The following is a 6,000-nucleotide window of genomic DNA, read 5'->3' on the forward strand; positions in this document are numbered from 1 at the left end:
GCTTCATGAAATGCCCCTTTATTCATTTTTTCATTTTAAGTCGTTGGTATTTGTTTTCCTTTATAGTATCACTTTTGTCTCCTTTTTTGTTGTCTTTTTCGTCTCCTTCGTCACCCTTTTTAATAGAGCAGGAATAAACTTTTCGCTTGATGTCCGACATTCAAGGCAATGATGAAAGTCGTTTGTTTGCAAGCACAGGGTCTCCAAGAGACGAGGCGCGCAGTTCAAGGCCTACACCATCATGTGAATTGTTGCGTCACACACAGGTGCGCATCCAAGAAAAAAAACACGACAATATCTCCAAATTATCGTAGGTAGGCATCCGATGGAAACTGAAACAAACCCAATGAAAGATCGGTGGAATGACTGAAGACATCAATCAACCAATATTATTACTGACAGGGATTAAATAGATGATGACGTCATAGTATCCCTTCAAATAGCTTGACTTTGATGGAGCAAGAGCCTACGACCATACCATGCTGAATATACCGGTTCTCGTCCGATCACCGAAGTCAAGCAGCATAGGGCTCGGTTAGTACTTGGATGGGAGACCGCCTGGGAATACCGGGTGTTGTAGGCATTTTTTGCTTCATGAAATGCCCCTTTATTCATTTTTTCATTTTAAGTCGTTGGTATTTGTTTTCCTTTATAGTATCACTTTTGTCTCCTTTTTTGTTGTCTTTTTCGTCTCCTTCGTCACCCTTTTTAATAGAGCAGGAATAAACTTTTCGCTTGATGTCCGACATTCAAGGCAATGATGAAAGTCGTTTGTTTGCAAGCACAGGGTCTCCAAGAGACGAGGCGCGCAGTTCAAGGCCTACACCATCATGTGAATTGTTGCGTCACACACAGGTGCGCATCCAAGAAAAAAAACACGACAATATCTCCAAATTATCGTAGGTAGGCATCCGATGGAAACTGAAACAAACCCAATGAAAGATCGGTGGAATGACTGAAGACATCAATCAACCAATATTATTACTGACAGGGATTAAATAGATGATGACGTCATAGTATCCCTTCAAATAGCTTGACTTTGATGGAGCAAGAGCCTACGACCATACCATGCTGAATATACCGGTTCTCGTCCGATCACCGAAGTCAAGCAGCATAGGGCTCGGTTAGTACTTGGATGGGAGACCGCCTGGGAATACCGGGTGTTGTAGGCATTTTTTGCTTCATGAAATGCCCCTTTATTCATTTTTTCATTTTAAGTCGTTGGTATTTGTTTTCCTTTATAGTATCACTTTTGTCTCCTTTTTTGTTGTCTTTTTCGTCTCCTTCGTCACCCTTTTTAATAGAGCAGGAATAAACTTTTCGCTTGATGTCCGACATTCAAGGCAATGATGAAAGTCGTTTGTTTGCAAGCACAGGGTCTCCAAGAGACGAGGCGCGCAGTTCAAGGCCTACACCATCATGTGAATTGTTGCGTCACACACAGGTGCGCATCCAAGAAAAAAAACACGACAATATCTCCAAATTATCGTAGGTAGGCATCCGATGGAAACTGAAACAAACCCAATGAAAGATCGGTGGAATGACTGAAGACATCAATCAACCAATATTATTACTGACAGGGATTAAATAGATGATGACGTCATAGTATCCCTTCAAATAGCTTGACTTTGATGGAGCAAGAGCCTACGACCATACCATGCTGAATATACCGGTTCTCGTCCGATCACCGAAGTCAAGCAGCATAGGGCTCGGTTAGTACTTGGATGGGAGACCGCCTGGGAATACCGGGTGTTGTAGGCATTTTTTGCTTCATGAAATGCCCCTTTATTCATTTTTTCATTTTAAGTCGTTGGTATTTGTTTTCCTTTATAGTATCACTTTTGTCTCCTTTTTTGTTGTCTTTTTCGTCTCCTTCGTCACCCTTTTTAATAGAGCAGGAATAAACTTTTCGCTTGATGTCCGACATTCAAGGCAATGATGAAAGTCGTTTGTTTGCAAGCACAGGGTCTCCAAGAGACGAGGCGCGCAGTTCAAGGCCTACACCATCATGTGAATTGTTGCGTCACACACAGGTGCGCATCCAAGAAAAAAAACACGACAATATCTCCAAATTATCGTAGGTAGGCATCCGATGGAAACTGAAACAAACCCAATGAAAGATCGGTGGAATGACTGAAGACATCAATCAACCAATATTATTACTGACAGGGATTAAATAGATGATGACGTCATAGTATCCCTTCAAATAGCTTGACTTTGATGGAGCAAGAGCCTACGACCATACCATGCTGAATATACCGGTTCTCGTCCGATCACCGAAGTCAAGCAGCATAGGGCTCGGTTAGTACTTGGATGGGAGACCGCCTGGGAATACCGGGTGTTGTAGGCATTTTTTGCTTCATGAAATGCCCCTTTATTCATTTTTTCATTTTAAGTCGTTGGTATTTGTTTTCCTTTATAGTATCACTTTTGTCTCCTTTTTTGTTGTCTTTTTCGTCTCCTTCGTCACCCTTTTTAATAGAGCAGGAATAAACTTTTCGCTTGATGTCCGACATTCAAGGCAATGATGAAAGTCGTTTGTTTGCAAGCACAGGGTCTCCAAGAGACGAGGCGCGCAGTTCAAGGCCTACACCATCATGTGAATTGTTGCGTCACACACAGGTGCGCATCCAAGAAAAAAAACACGACAATATCTCCAAATTATCGTAGGTAGGCATCCGATGGAAACTGAAACAAACCCAATGAAAGATCGGTGGAATGACTGAAGACATCAATCAACCAATATTATTACTGACAGGGATTAAATAGATGATGACGTCATAGTATCCCTTCAAATAGCTTGACTTTGATGGAGCAAGAGCCTACGACCATACCATGCTGAATATACCGGTTCTCGTCCGATCACCGAAGTCAAGCAGCATAGGGCTCGGTTAGTACTTGGATGGGAGACCGCCTGGGAATACCGGGTGTTGTAGGCATTTTTTGCTTCATGAAATGCCCCTTTATTCATTTTTTCATTTTAAGTCGTTGGTATTTGTTTTCCTTTATAGTATCACTTTTGTCTCCTTTTTTGTTGTCTTTTTCGTCTCCTTCGTCACCCTTTTTAATAGAGCAGGAATAAACTTTTCGCTTGATGTCCGACATTCAAGGCAATGATGAAAGTCGTTTGTTTGCAAGCACAGGGTCTCCAAGAGACGAGGCGCGCAGTTCAAGGCCTACACCATCATGTGAATTGTTGCGTCACACACAGGTGCGCATCCAAGAAAAAAAACACGACAATATCTCCAAATTATCGTAGGTAGGCATCCGATGGAAACTGAAACAAACCCAATGAAAGATCGGTGGAATGACTGAAGACATCAATCAACCAATATTATTACTGACAGGGATTAAATAGATGATGACGTCATAGTATCCCTTCAAATAGCTTGACTTTGATGGAGCAAGAGCCTACGACCATACCATGCTGAATATACCGGTTCTCGTCCGATCACCGAAGTCAAGCAGCATAGGGCTCGGTTAGTACTTGGATGGGAGACCGCCTGGGAATACCGGGTGTTGTAGGCATTTTTTGCTTCATGAAATGCCCCTTTATTCATTTTTTCATTTTAAGTCGTTGGTATTTGTTTTCCTTTATAGTATCACTTTTGTCTCCTTTTTTGTTGTCTTTTTCGTCTCCTTCGTCACCCTTTTTAATAGAGCAGGAATAAACTTTTCGCTTGATGTCCGACATTCAAGGCAATGATGAAAGTCGTTTGTTTGCAAGCACAGGGTCTCCAAGAGACGAGGCGCGCAGTTCAAGGCCTACACCATCATGTGAATTGTTGCGTCACACACAGGTGCGCATCCAAGAAAAAAAACACGACAATATCTCCAAATTATCGTAGGTAGGCATCCGATGGAAACTGAAACAAACCCAATGAAAGATCGGTGGAATGACTGAAGACATCAATCAACCAATATTATTACTGACAGGGATTAAATAGATGATGACGTCATAGTATCCCTTCAAATAGCTTGACTTTGATGGAGCAAGAGCCTACGACCATACCATGCTGAATATACCGGTTCTCGTCCGATCACCGAAGTCAAGCAGCATAGGGCTCGGTTAGTACTTGGATGGGAGACCGCCTGGGAATACCGGGTGTTGTAGGCATTTTTTGCTTCATGAAATGCCCCTTTATTCATTTTTTCATTTTAAGTCGTTGGTATTTGTTTTCCTTTATAGTATCACTTTTGTCTCCTTTTTTGTTGTCTTTTTCGTCTCCTTCGTCACCCTTTTTAATAGAGCAGGAATAAACTTTTCGCTTGATGTCCGACATTCAAGGCAATGATGAAAGTCGTTTGTTTGCAAGCACAGGGTCTCCAAGAGACGAGGCGCGCAGTTCAAGGCCTACACCATCATGTGAATTGTTGCGTCACACACAGGTGCGCATCCAAGAAAAAAAACACGACAATATCTCCAAATTATCGTAGGTAGGCATCCGATGGAAACTGAAACAAACCCAATGAAAGATCGGTGGAATGACTGAAGACATCAATCAACCAATATTATTACTGACAGGGATTAAATAGATGATGACGTCATAGTATCCCTTCAAATAGCTTGACTTTGATGGAGCAAGAGCCTACGACCATACCATGCTGAATATACCGGTTCTCGTCCGATCACCGAAGTCAAGCAGCATAGGGCTCGGTTAGTACTTGGATGGGAGACCGCCTGGGAATACCGGGTGTTGTAGGCATTTTTTGCTTCATGAAATGCCCCTTTATTCATTTTTTCATTTTAAGTCGTTGGTATTTGTTTTCCTTTATAGTATCACTTTTGTCTCCTTTTTTGTTGTCTTTTTCGTCTCCTTCGTCACCCTTTTTAATAGAGCAGGAATAAACTTTTCGCTTGATGTCCGACATTCAAGGCAATGATGAAAGTCGTTTGTTTGCAAGCACAGGGTCTCCAAGAGACGAGGCGCGCAGTTCAAGGCCTACACCATCATGTGAATTGTTGCGTCACACACAGGTGCGCATCCAAGAAAAAAAACACGACAATATCTCCAAATTATCGTAGGTAGGCATCCGATGGAAACTGAAACAAACCCAATGAAAGATCGGTGGAATGACTGAAGACATCAATCAACCAATATTATTACTGACAGGGATTAAATAGATGATGACGTCATAGTATCCCTTCAAATAGCTTGACTTTGATGGAGCAAGAGCCTACGACCATACCATGCTGAATATACCGGTTCTCGTCCGATCACCGAAGTCAAGCAGCATAGGGCTCGGTTAGTACTTGGATGGGAGACCGCCTGGGAATACCGGGTGTTGTAGGCATTTTTTGCTTCATGAAATGCCCCTTTATTCATTTTTTCATTTTAAGTCGTTGGTATTTGTTTTCCTTTATAGTATCACTTTTGTCTCCTTTTTTGTTGTCTTTTTCGTCTCCTTCGTCACCCTTTTTAATAGAGCAGGAATAAACTTTTCGCTTGATGTCCGACATTCAAGGCAATGATGAAAGTCGTTTGTTTGCAAGCACAGGGTCTCCAAGAGACGAGGCGCGCAGTTCAAGGCCTACACCATCATGTGAATTGTTGCGTCACACACAGGTGCGCATCCAAGAAAAAAAACACGACAATATCTCCAAATTATCGTAGGTAGGCATCCGATGGAAACTGAAACAAACCCAATGAAAGATCGGTGGAATGACTGAAGACATCAATCAACCAATATTATTACTGACAGGGATTAAATAGATGATGACGTCATAGTATCCCTTCAAATAGCTTGACTTTGATGGAGCAAGAGCCTACGACCATACCATGCTGAATATACCGGTTCTCGTCCGATCACCGAAGTCAAGCAGCATAGGGCTCGGTTAGTACTTGGATGGGAGACCGCCTGGGAATACCGGGTGTTGTAGGCATTTTTTGCTTCATGAAATGCCCCTTTATTCATTTTTTCATTTTAAGTCGTTGGTATTTGTTTTCCTTTATAGTATCACTTTTGTCTCCTTTTTTGTTGTCTTTTTCGTCTCCTTCA

At 42.1% G+C, this 6,000-nt stretch overlaps 10 non-coding genes across 10 annotated transcripts; all 10 read left to right on the forward strand.

Moving 5' to 3' along the window:
• The first annotated feature begins 464 nt into the window (after positions 1-464).
• On the forward strand, positions 465-583 carry LOC135159551 (5S ribosomal RNA). The gene has a single exon (XR_010298281.1). It is a non-coding gene; the product is annotated as a 5S ribosomal RNA (ribosomal RNA).
• A 470-nt stretch (positions 584-1,053) lies between these two features.
• Positions 1,054-1,172, forward strand: LOC135159552 (5S ribosomal RNA). Its single transcript, XR_010298282.1, has one exon. It is a non-coding gene; the product is annotated as a 5S ribosomal RNA (ribosomal RNA).
• A 470-nt stretch (positions 1,173-1,642) lies between these two features.
• LOC135159553 (5S ribosomal RNA) lies at positions 1,643-1,761 on the forward strand. Its single transcript, XR_010298283.1, has one exon. It is a non-coding gene; the product is annotated as a 5S ribosomal RNA (ribosomal RNA).
• A 470-nt stretch (positions 1,762-2,231) lies between these two features.
• On the forward strand, positions 2,232-2,350 carry LOC135159554 (5S ribosomal RNA). The gene has a single exon (XR_010298284.1). It is a non-coding gene; the product is annotated as a 5S ribosomal RNA (ribosomal RNA).
• Positions 2,351-2,820: 470 nt separating this feature from the next.
• LOC135159556 (5S ribosomal RNA) lies at positions 2,821-2,939 on the forward strand. The gene has a single exon (XR_010298286.1). It is a non-coding gene; the product is annotated as a 5S ribosomal RNA (ribosomal RNA).
• Positions 2,940-3,409: 470 nt separating this feature from the next.
• LOC135159557 (5S ribosomal RNA) lies at positions 3,410-3,528 on the forward strand. The gene has a single exon (XR_010298287.1). It is a non-coding gene; the product is annotated as a 5S ribosomal RNA (ribosomal RNA).
• A 470-nt stretch (positions 3,529-3,998) lies between these two features.
• Positions 3,999-4,117, forward strand: LOC135159558 (5S ribosomal RNA). Its single transcript, XR_010298288.1, has one exon. It is a non-coding gene; the product is annotated as a 5S ribosomal RNA (ribosomal RNA).
• A 470-nt stretch (positions 4,118-4,587) lies between these two features.
• LOC135159559 (5S ribosomal RNA) lies at positions 4,588-4,706 on the forward strand. Its single transcript, XR_010298289.1, has one exon. It is a non-coding gene; the product is annotated as a 5S ribosomal RNA (ribosomal RNA).
• A 470-nt stretch (positions 4,707-5,176) lies between these two features.
• LOC135159560 (5S ribosomal RNA) lies at positions 5,177-5,295 on the forward strand. The gene has a single exon (XR_010298290.1). It is a non-coding gene; the product is annotated as a 5S ribosomal RNA (ribosomal RNA).
• A 470-nt stretch (positions 5,296-5,765) lies between these two features.
• On the forward strand, positions 5,766-5,884 carry LOC135159509 (5S ribosomal RNA). The gene has a single exon (XR_010298239.1). It is a non-coding gene; the product is annotated as a 5S ribosomal RNA (ribosomal RNA).
• Positions 5,885-6,000: the final 116 nt, after the last annotated feature.

The sequence above is a fragment of the Lytechinus pictus genome, unplaced genomic scaffold, assembly GCF_037042905.1.
Source record: "Lytechinus pictus isolate F3 Inbred unplaced genomic scaffold, Lp3.0 scaffold_264, whole genome shotgun sequence".
NCBI lineage: Eukaryota > Metazoa > Echinodermata > Echinoidea > Temnopleuroida > Toxopneustidae > Lytechinus > Lytechinus pictus.